Raw genomic sequence first — 12360 nt, 5'->3', positions numbered from 1 at the left:
TGCCCAGACTGAAGGGGACAGTGTGATGGCATGGGAGAAAGAAAAAACATAATTTACTCAAAAATTTGAAAAGATGATCCACTATTTATAAACATAGCCATGAAGACATTAGGAGAAGTCAGAAAATGATTTGTTTAAATTAAAGTGTAGTCAATGTACAATATTATATAAGGTACAGGAGATTCACAATTTTTAAAGGCTATACTCCATTTATAGTTATTATAAAATATTGGCTATATTCCCCATGTTGTACAATATATTCTTGTAGCTTATTTTATACCCAATAGTTTGTACCTCTTAATCCCCTACCCCTATGCTGCCCCCCCTTCCCTCTCCCCACTGGTGACCACTAGTTTTTTCTCTGTACCTATGAGTCTGCTTCTTTTTTGTTATATTCACTAGTTTGTTGTATTTTTAGATTCCACATATAAGTGATATCATATAGTATTTGTCTTTCTCTGTCTGACTTATTTCACTTAGCATAATGCCCTCCACGTCCATCCATGTTGTTGCAAATGGCAAAATTTTGTTATTTTTTATGGTTGAGCAGTATTTCATTTTATATATATATATATATATATATATATATATATATATATAGAATGCCACATCTTCTTTATCCACTCATCTATTGATGGACACTTAGGTTGCTTCCATATCTCACTAATTGTGAATAATGTTGTTATGATCATTGGGGTGCATTTATCTTTTTGAATGAGTGTTTTTATTTTTTCAGATATATGCTCAAGAGTGAAATTGCTGGATCATATGGTGGTTCTATTTTTAGATTTTTGAGAACTCTCCATACTGTTTTCCACAGTGACTGCAACAGTTTACGTTCCCACAGAGAGTGTAAGAGTGTTCCCTTTTCTTCACAACGTGGCCAACGTTGTTATTTGGATTCTTTTTGATGATAACCATTCTGACAGACGTGAAGTTATATCTCACTGTGGATTTGCATTTCTCTGATGATTAGTGGCATAGAGCATCTTTTCATGTGCCTGTTGTCCATCTGCATTTCCTCTTTGGAGAAATGTCTATGCAGGTCTTCTGCTCATTTTTTAGTTGTTGTTTTTTTTTTAAACATCTTTATTGGAGTATAATTGCTTTACAATGATGTGTTAGTTTCTGCTTTATAACAAAGAGAATCAGCTATATATATACATATATGCCCATATCTCCTCCCTCTTGTGTCTCCCTCCCACCCTCCCTATCCCACCCCTCTAGGTGGTCACAAAGCACCGAGCTAATCTCTGTGCTATGTGGCTGCTTCCCACTAGCTATCTATTTTATGTTTGGTAGTGTATATATGTCTATGCCACTCTCTCACTTTGTCACAGCTTACCTTTCCCCCTCCCCATGTCCTCAAGTCCATTCTCTACATCTGCCTATTTATTCCTATCCTGGCCCTAGGTTCTTCAGAACGATTTTTTTTTTTTAGATTCCATATATATGTGTTAGCATACGATATATTTTTTCTCTTTCTAATTTACTTCACTCTGTATGACAGACTCTAGGTCCATCCACCTCATTACAAATAACTCAAGTTCGTTTCCTTTTATGGCTGAGTAATAGTCTATCGTATACATGTGCCACATCTTCTTTATCCATTCATCTGTCGATGGACACTTAGGTTGCTTCCGTGTCCTGGTTATTGTAAAGAGAGCTGCAATGAACATTGTGGTGCATGACTCTTTTTGAATTATGGTTTTCTCAGGGTATATGTCCAGTAGTGGGATTGCTGGGTCATATGGTAGTTCTATTTTTAGTTTTTTAAGGAACCTCCATACTGTTCTCCATAGTGGCTTTTTTTTTTTTCTTAATGATGAGTTGTATGAGCTGTTTATATATTTTGGATATTAACTCCTTATCGGTCATATCATTTGCAAATATTTTTTCCCATTCAGTAGGTTTTCTTTTTATTTTGTTGATGGTTTCCTTTGCTGTGCAAAAGCTTTTGCATTTAATTAGGTCCCGGTTGCTTATTTTTGCTTTTGTTTCCTTTGCTTTAGGAGACAGATTCAAAAAATATTGCAGTGATTTATGTCAAAGACTGTTCTGCCTATGTTTTCTTCTAGGGGTTTTATGGTTTCCAGTCTTACATTTAGGTCTTTAATCCATTTTGAGTTTACTTTTGGGAATGGTGTTAGAGAATGATCTAATTTCATTCTTTTACATGTAGTTTCCCAGTAGAAAATGATTTCTTTTTAGACTCTACTGCCTTTGAAGATTGTTTGGACAGGTGTGTGTGTCCCTTAAGGGGATGAACAGGGTTGTCCTTGGTTGCCCTGGGCTCTGTCCCTGCAATTGGAGCAAGAAATTCCTTCCTGGAACATTCTTGGCACCTGGGATGCAAAAGGTCATCCCAGAGTCGGACTTGAATATGCCCTTCCGGGAGTGGGGATAGATTATGAGGCAAATCCACCCAAATCAAGACAACTGTCTGCAACATGGCAGAAAGAACTCTTCCAAATTAAATGAAAATACGAAAACATTGTTAGAATACAAGGGCAAACCATACAAATAGGAAATACTTAAAAGAGCAAATTATAAATGGTAACATTTTACATTTATCAGATTAGAGAATTTATAAAAAATGGGAACAGCATTGGCAAGAGGTGGTGGAATAGGCACCTTCATTTTGCGAGGGGAGTTTTAAGTGATGGGACTTTATGGGAGCTTCTACCTCTTTCATCAAAACCCTTTGCATGTGCCCATCTTCTCACCTAGAAAAACTGGCCAAGTGCTCTGAGGTGTATAAGAAAAGGTGGCCACCATGGAGCTGTTTATTTTGTAGGGAATTATCCTACCTGTCCACAATAAAATATTGGTCGAGTGAATTACTGAAGTGGATGTTTGCCCCCTCGATGTGTGGTAAATCCACCCACCCACCCATCCGTCCATCCATCCATCCATCCATCCACCCATCCAAGCACATTGGGGATGCAGTTAGCCCTCTGCCCCACACCTGTAGCTCCTGGTGCTATGGGGGTGCTCTTCTGTGGACTAATGAGGGAGCATCTGGTTGGATCCTCCCCACCCAGTGCCTTGGCATGAAAAAGGCCCAGAACTGTGGGACCAGAGCTTTGGGAGCTGTACTAAGTGCCCCAAAAAGCTAGCACTAAGTTTTCCACCTGCCTGGCGGATTGCTAATTCAGAGTCTACACTAAGTGGAATTACAGAAAATAAAGGGATCGTTCTTGCACATGTGAATCTGTGGATTGAGATTCATAAGAGGTATCACAGTGCAGGGGCATCACCTGGATCTAAGGCGTGGGTAATGTCAAAATTCCCAGGCAAGAAAGAGGCCCTGTGAATTTTATTCTCTGACGGAATTTCATTAACATTGTTGTCCTGTTTACATTGCATACAAACAGTAAGAAATCAAGACGTTCACATTATGATAATTAGCGTGGATGGCTGTGGATCGATAGCTTTTGGAATCCTTCTCCTCTCCCCACAAACACAAATGTATTTAAGAGGAACTTTGATGGTGTTTGGAAAACATGATGTTTATTAAGCAAATAAACTACAGATTCTAGCTGGTCAAAATATGGTCCCTGGAACATCAGCATTGACAGCCTCAGCGTGCCCTGGAGGCTTGCCGAACGGTGGATCCCGCCCCAGACCTACGCCTGATACAGAATCTGCATTTTAACAACATCCCCTGGTGATTCTTATACTTACAGAAGCGTAAGAAACGCTGGTCTAGGGAACTTCTCTCAGCCAGGTGAGAAGAGTGGAAGAGGGTCACAGAAGACCCCTGCCACAATGCAAATCTCAAATATCAGTTCCATTTGACCCTTGGCGTTAGAACAAGAAAATATGTAGACCAGGGAAGGCGACTTCTCAATGTTAGTGTCAGACTTGAACCAAATATAAACCTCACGTTAAAATCACCTGGGGAGATTATTAAGATTCTGCCCACCCCTGGCCATCCCCAGAACTACTGCATCAACGTCTGCGGCACAGGCTCGTCTGTCTTCTATTAAAACTCCTCCAGGTGGTTCTAACAGGCGACCAATATTAGGAACCCCTGAATTTGGACTCCACTACATTGTTTCTCCTCCTCCTGACCCACTCTTTTTTTTTTTTTAAACATCTTTTTTGGGGTATAATTGCTTTACAATGGTGTGTTAGTTTCTGCTTTATAACAAAGTGAATCAGTTATACATATGTTCCCATATCTCTTCCCTCTTGCATCTCCCTCCCTCCCACCCTCCCTATCCAACCCCTCCAGGCGGTCACAAAGCACCGAGCTGATCTCCCTGTGCTATGCGGCTGCTTCCCACTAGCTATCTACCTTACGTTTGGTAGTGTATATATGTCCATGCCTCTCTCTCGCTTTGTCACAGCTCACCCTTCCCCCTCCCCATATCCTCAAGTCTGTTCTCTAGTAGGTCTGTGTCTTTATTCCTGTCTTACCCCTAGGTTCTTCATGACATTTTTTTTTCTTAAATTCCATATATATGTGTTAGCATACAGTATTTGTCTTTCTCTTTCTGACTTACTTCACTCTGTATGACAGACTCTAGGTCTATCCACCTCATTACAAATAGCTCAATTTTGTTTCTTTTTATGGCTGAGTAATATTCCATTGTATATATGTGCCACATCTCTGACCCACTCTTGAAATCACTGGGAAACATGGGTGCCTTCAAATAATTATTCATCTGAACTCTTGTAACGAAAGTGGCCATTTGGAATATGCTGCATCTGTAACCACAGAAGCAGCCCAAACTGGTCTTAACCTGTTTCTAACCAGATTGTTAGAGTTGTTTTTCAGAGACAACAGAGCAAAACTGTAAATCATGCAGCCGAAGCTCTCTCAGAGGAGAAAATTTTGACTTCAAATAACACTTGGAACCAAAGTTTCTCCTAAACAGAATCAAAGGACTTGGCCTTGACCAGAACTTGAATGCTGGAATCCTTTCGGGAGTGAGGGGCCCTCTGTGCAGGAAGATCTGGCGCTGAAGCCCCTTTACTATACCTTACCCAAAATGTCCAGGTTTAAAGCCCTCTGAGGGAAACCTGCCTGCCAAAGCTTCTGCTCACCAGCCTGTCCTCCCCGAACTCCTAAAATTTTGACCCAACCCCAGATTGGGCAGACAGATCTGAGCCCTGACTCCTGTCTCCTTGCTGGTTGACCTTGCAATAAAGCGTTTTCTTTTCTCAAAGCCCGTGCCATAGTACTGGCTTCTATGTGCATGGGGCAGTGAGCCCTTTGCTTGGTAACACAGCTATAAGTAAACAAACTTCTACATTTCACTCTGGTTATACCAGCCATTTCTTGATGTTGCTGTAAAAGAGCACCTTATATTTTCCTCAACACAATTCTGAAATATCGTACATCTCAATTTACAAACCATTTCACTAAGGTAGTTGCTCTTCAAGGTTTTAATCATGAATGATATGTTGAGCCCTATTTTTACTGTTTCAAGTGATTCCTAAACTTATTATCAGAGCCTATGCCTTTTGGGGAAAATAGGAGCTATTTCAATGGATAGATTATTGTTAACTGTGTACTTGGTAATGGCCAAACCACTTTGCTAATAAGAATTCAGAGTAGATGGAGAAGGGGATGTTGATTTGAATAAAAGCAGCAGGACTAATCTAAAATTATCCATTTAATGGAGTTGCATTAAGTAAATGAACCAACAACAAAAACACATTTTAACTATGAAAATTTACTTTAGTTTGGTTTCAATGTCTTAATGTCTGATTCTGTTGGTAAGATTCTGTAACCCCAATTTATGCCAAGTTCTTTTGTATTAGTGAAAAGCCGTGAAATAAACAAATTATGTAAAATGCTTTCTCAGCTGAGATGTATTATAATTGGGTTGAAAACGTATAAAAAATGGCCAATTACATAACTGGAAAAATCCAGATATGAAAGAGAAAAGAGAAAAAATCATTTGTACAAAATGATTCAGGGAATATTATGTAAGGGAAATTATATAATGGACATCACATTATAGTGCAGAGGGTTTGAATGCATGACCTCAGGTTGCCTGTGACATTGAGTTTTCAACCTTAATATAGAATCACGTGAGAGCTATCAATTTTCAGATATGAAAATATGTTTATTTAATGCTCAGCAGGATTTCTAGATTTTCTAGCATTGGTGATGAGCTTAAATAATGCTTACTTCCAAGGTACCAGAGGAGAACAGTTAGAAACTTGGGTATGAAAATCTGAAGAAATGCTTCTTCTCCAACATGAAGGTTATTCAGAGTCACAGGATGTTAAAAGTTAGGACCTTCTGCCCAAATGAGCTGCAAAACTTCCTGTTCATTCAAGGGAAAAACACTTTATTTCAGCATATATTACCTCTCAGTATACAAGGCGGTTAGCCTTGTATTTTTTTTTTTTTTTTGCTGTACACGAGCCTCTTACTGTTGTGGCCTTTCCCGTTGCGGAGCGCAGGCTCCGGACGCGCAGGCTCAGAGGCCATGGCTCACAGGCCCAGCCGCTCCGCGGCACGTGGGATCTTCCCGGACCGGGGCACGATCCCGTGTCCCCTGCACCGGCAGGCAGACTCCCAACCACTGCGCCACCAGGGAAGCCCAGCCTTGTATTTTGATACCATCTTTTTCCAAGGCACACAAAGCCGGATAACATGCTTTCATTAATCCTCACAACTTCTGCGAGAGACTTTTGAGAAACATTATTACCCTTGGTTGGCAGATGGTACATGAGGAACCAAAGTCACATAACACCTCTGCCTCAAACACTGAAATTGTGGGAAAGCAGAGGAAAAAGACAAAACAGCAAGCCCATTTCATTGCCACCCACTGTCCATCAAATACACATTTCAACTTTATAGATTTTCATGAGCACATCTCCTTATATCTGAACAGATTAGGGTTTGTTCTTACCTAAATTTTGTCCATTTTTCTTGCCTTATGTGTTATCTAGTTTTGTATTTAAAACTTTACATTAAGAGCAAGCCTCAGTACAAGTTTAATAAATACTAAATAAATGAAAAACTTCCTGTGGCTACAGTTCCCAGGCTATGAAGTAAAACTTCTTGCCACCCCTGTTTCTTTTCTCCAGGGATTTTTCCCAATCCAATAGAGTGACAGGTGACAATGGTAATAATCACCTGATTGGTTCAGCTCTGTTCTCTTATGAGTCTATTTAGTGTGGAAATACAGTTACTAATATGAAAATGAAGATATATATGCATATTTTATACCATATATATATGCATATATATAAAATATGCATATATATCTTCACTATATATATATAGTTATCTTACATGCCACCTCACTCAGGATAAATTCCTTAGAGAATTTAGATAGTCTCAGAGACAGAACAGGAGTGGGAAACTGATTCGTAGTGGAAATGCAATGGTGGAGAGACAAGGCAGGATTAACTAGTGTCTGCAAAGCACCCTGATGGACATGTTTAAAAAAACACTTAAACATAAAATATCTCAGTTTGGTTTGGAGCCTCCTCATCATCCTGTGATTTGAGGTGTCAGCAATTACTTGGCTTCTAGACAGGTAGACACAGGGTTGAGGGGATAGAGAGGCCCTAATGCAGCTAAGATGTGCAGGTCCAGGAGCCAAACGCCCTTCCCATGGATTCAGAACGGTCCTCTCTGCCCTCTGATGAGTAGGGGATTCTGGGACTCATATCCTGGAAGAAAGATTTTATAGTGGCCTTGAATGTCCCCAAGTGCAGTGAGTAAGACGCTGAATAAATCCAACAATTCTTCTGTGTCAGGTCTATCTATTATTATAATCAGTAATACTTTATGGTTGGGAAGACTGCATCTTTCTGTTTAAGTGCTTCTGACAGTATCACTGTATATATTTTCCTCCTGCCTCTGCATTTAAGCCAATTTGTTCACCTTTTTTATACCTCTAAAATAAAGCCCTCTGGCTCCAAAGGAAATTCTCGCTGAAAGCAATTTTAGGTTGAAGAATGAGATATAAAGTTGGTGGAAGGTATGAAGACACAGAGCCTGTGCCTGCTGGAAGGACATGAAATTCCAGAAGGGGGACTGGGTGGATACACGTTGATGGGATGTGGGATTGTCTGTCTGCTTTGCAATGGGCACAGAGCAGTCCAACGTGAGGGCCATGGGAAGGGGCAGCAGGTCAATGGAACTTTAATAGCACTTTTTAGTGGAAACCTTTTGAAATGAGTATAAAGACTGCTCTAATGCAGGGCCAGCTCTTGGCAGAAATGGAAATGTGAGAGGCTGTTTGATATAGATGGGTCTTCCTGTCCAGCTGTGTATCATTGTTCTCTCTCAGCGGGATTCCCTTCTCCCCTCGTGGGTCACTGCATAACCATACTATCACCTTCTACCATCACCTTCACTTAGAAAAAGTTCTAATGTCTTATTCATACTAAACTGTAATAGAATGATAGAAGGATCTCTGACCTGTCAATTAATCTCCTAATTTTTAAAAGGTAGACACCCTTGTCAGAAAGTACAGGAAAAAGATAATAATACTCCATCAATTTTTCTTGAAGATAATTCAAGGAAAGATCCCTGGTTACCAAAAAACCTTATTTTAATAAAAAATATTTTGGCGCTTGGTAACATAAAAATTGATATGTCATTTATAGGTGAAATGTGAGGGTTCACATATGAAGTTCAGTTTCTCTGAGGCTACAGTACTGTCCCCATATCTCAGTGGCCCCATTCCTCTCTCCTCTGTGCTTAAGGATAGACACAGGGGACGAGTTTGGGAAGCACTTCCGCAAGACAGAGAAATTCCTCTTTTGCTGAGACTAACTAAAAGTGTTGCTTTTTAACTGGTGGGTTCTGTGTGGTTCTGTGTGGTCACTCCACAATTTCAACTGTCAACTGCACACTTGGGGAACACGGAAACATGTGAGAGTCACCCAGCCCTGGAGTGACTGTGCCGTAAAAGCACCGGCATGGAAGAGGTTTCCTTTCCTCCGAACCATCAAAGACAAGCAGGGCTGCTCTCCAGAAGCACTAGGTTCCAAGGTCTAAGACATCATACGACCAACACACTCTAACGATAATTCTGCTGCAGGGAAACAGGTGTTTGAGGGAGAATCTTTGGTTAATGAAGACGGCTTAGAAAGTTGGACGTACTACAGGGTGAACACCCGCTGTCATTTCATCCAAACGGAGAACAGACAACATAAAATAGCTGAAAACTGAGGAAGCACAAAACAGGGAACAATCGGTGGTTTAATTCCAGTGAGTGTCTGCAACAAACGGGAAGGTGAACAACACAGGCGTCAGTGAAGGTCTTAGCTGGTTCTCATGGCCTCCTTCTCCTCCTATACCGACTGGTAGGCAAGACAAAGTCCATTGCCTAGAGGAAAGAAATGAAAGCATGAATCTCTCTCTGCTCAGAACACAGCAGCAGCACTCGGTGTGGTTTTCCATCACTCACCGAAAAAGAGGAATACAGAGTGACCCTGGAGTACTGCAGTTTGCTAAGAAAGCAGCAACAGTCTCATAGCCCATTAGCCTCCACGGCCACTTCCTGTTGTGGATTCACAGAGAAGGGTGAGGGGTGACAGCCCCCAGACGCTTGGGCATCAGCTGTGTGGGGGGCGGGGAGGAAGTCCGGCGGTGTTTTACACCCCTCACACCTTCCCCAAGGCCTCAGAGCTGGGAAACCTGGAAGAATGGGGCTCAGTGAACTGAAATCAAGAACTTTATTTGGCCAAGTTCCATTGCTGATTTTAGTCACTATTTTTGTCTCCATAGCAGCCTTTCTACTTAGCTACAGTTGGGGAAAGATGAGGAAAGCAGGGTTAGTAGAGTCGAAGTGTTTGGGGCCTGTGACCTGCAGGGAGGTGAGCGGGAATCAGAAAACCCAGGAAGGTCGTCCACCTCCCAAGGTATCTGTTCCTAGAAGACGGATGCCCTGAGGAGGTGGGAACCTGGGGCTTCTGATTTGTGACCTAAATAGGTACAGGCTCCCTTGGTATGAGAGAGGCGACCGTGCACAAAAGATAGAAGTGAAGGGGAAGGGAAAGAAAAAAGCAACACAACTCAGAATGGGCCTAGTAAGCTGCTGCATGATTGTTCAGTGAGCAGCTTAAAAATACAGTCCTGCTATCACTGAGGCACAGGAAATTTCATCTTCCAGACAGTGGCTAGTGAAGGGTATCACACAATGGGCTAAGTCAGAGTTAATGAACCTGGGTAGGCAGGTTATAATATGTTTTGAGAGTAAGTGGGTCAATACAGGAAGCAGAATTCCATTTCCTATGGCCGAAAATGTGAAGGAAGATTAATGACTATGAACATTGTCTTTTACAAGAGAATAACATAATACTTAAAGTGTTTTAAAATACACTGTTATTATTCAAATAGTATTTTCACACCACATAAGCAAAAACAGGAAACATACTCTCTTGCTTAGATAAAAGTGATGAAAGCCACAGAGAAGAGCAAAACCATCATGAACAGACAACCATCTGTGGAACACTGGGGGTGGAACCCATGGAAGGAGACACCTGGGAATATGGAGGGGCCAGGAAAGAGTATCTTTAGGCCACAAGTGGTTGTAGAAGGGGGGCCCACTAAAATATGCCCATGGCTAGATCTGGCAGCAAGAACAGTTCCTTATTTGGAACATTCCTGATTTTGAAATTTTATTACTTTTTAAAATTCTGTTACAAAAATGTGTTAATCATAGCTTGAATTATAGCAATCATAAAGTAACCAATGATCCAATATACACATTTTAATAGTTTATTTACATGGAATAATTACAACTATAAAATTGCAGTAGATTGTCAAAGCATACATTGTTCCTGCCATATTCTTTGCCAAAAATTTTCACTATGAAATAATGTGAAGTAGATTAAAAGATGCATATATATAGTATTTTGAATGAAAAGGAATTTTATCATCGAAATATAAAGGTTCCATATACTTCTTCTTTTTTTAAAAACTACTCTGCCAATTTTAGGTGATTGAATGTTCATGTAAATTTAAAAATCAGCTTGTCAATTTTTACAAAAAATCCTGCTCAGATTTTGACAGAAAATTTATTGAATTTACAGATAATTTGGAGAGAATTGATATTATAATACCATTGATTCTTTTGATCCATGAATATGGTATATTTCCCAGTTTATTTAAATATTCTTTAACTTTTCTTGTAATGTTTTGTAGTTCTCAGCTTACAGATTCTGTGCATTGGTGAATTTATTCTTAGGTATTTTGTGTTTTTTGGTGCTATTTAAAATGTTTATTCTTTTTTAACTGCAGTTTTTTTTGTTGTTGTCGGTATATAAAATAGACTTGATGCTGCATCCTGTGACCTTTCAGAACTAGGAGACATTTCATAGATTCCTTAGTTTCTTCTAACAGAGATTATGTCTTCTGCGAATAAAGATAATTTTATTTCTTCCTATGTGTTTGATTTATCTCTTGTTGCCTAACAGATACCTCAAAAGTTATTGGCATAACAAGGCAAACATTTACTATCTCATGGTTTCTGTGGGTCAGGGGTCTGGATGTGGCTTAGCTGGGTCCCTCTGGTTTAAAGTCTCTCATGAGCAGCAGTTCAGCTGTTGGCTTGGGCTCTGGTCTAACATGAAGGCTCCACTGAGGTGGGGAGGATCTGGTTCCAATCTTACAAGGCTGCTGGCAGACCTTGGTTCTTTGCCATGTGGACTTCTCCCTAGACTTCCAGGGTGACCTCATGATGTGGAAGCTGGTGATCCAACAGAAAGAGAGCCAGGGTTGCCCAGCAGAGGCCACAGTCATTTTAGAACTTTATGTTTAGAATATCATCCTATGTTTAGAAGGATTCTATTAGAAGCAGACCAGTAAGTCCAGTCCACAATCAAGGGGTGGGGAATATACGATGGCATGAATACTAGGAATCAAAGGGTCATCTTAGAGGCTTCTTCCGATACTTTCCAATATGCACTGCATTTATTTGATTTTCTTGACATTGAAATGACTAAGACTTCCAATATAATATTTAATAAATGTGGTGAAAGCAAATATCCTTGTTTTTGATCGTGTCTTTAGAAGGAAAGCAGTGTTTCACCATAAAGCATTAATTTAACTATAGGTTTGTTGTAAAAACACTTCATCAGGGTGAGGAAGTTCACTTATAGTCTTATTTTACTGAGGTTTCTTTTTACCATGAATAGATGTTGAATGCTGTCAAATATTTATTCTTAAACTATTGAGATGATAATGCTGTTTATCTCTTTGAGTCTATTACTGAAATTATCTAGTCTATTTAGCAAACTATACTGTTTGATATTTCAGTGTTAAACCAATGTTGCATTACTAGGATATCGATCTATCTATCTATCTATCTATCCATCTATCTATTGATGGTTAAAATGAATTAATATGTGCACAAGATTTTTTCCTAAGTT

This window comes from Delphinus delphis, chromosome 3, assembly GCF_949987515.2.
Source record: "Delphinus delphis chromosome 3, mDelDel1.2, whole genome shotgun sequence".
Classification (NCBI taxonomy): Eukaryota; Metazoa; Chordata; class Mammalia; order Artiodactyla; family Delphinidae; genus Delphinus; species Delphinus delphis.
The sequence above is the reverse complement of the archived record's forward strand: the minus strand, read 5'-3'. Positions refer to the sequence as shown.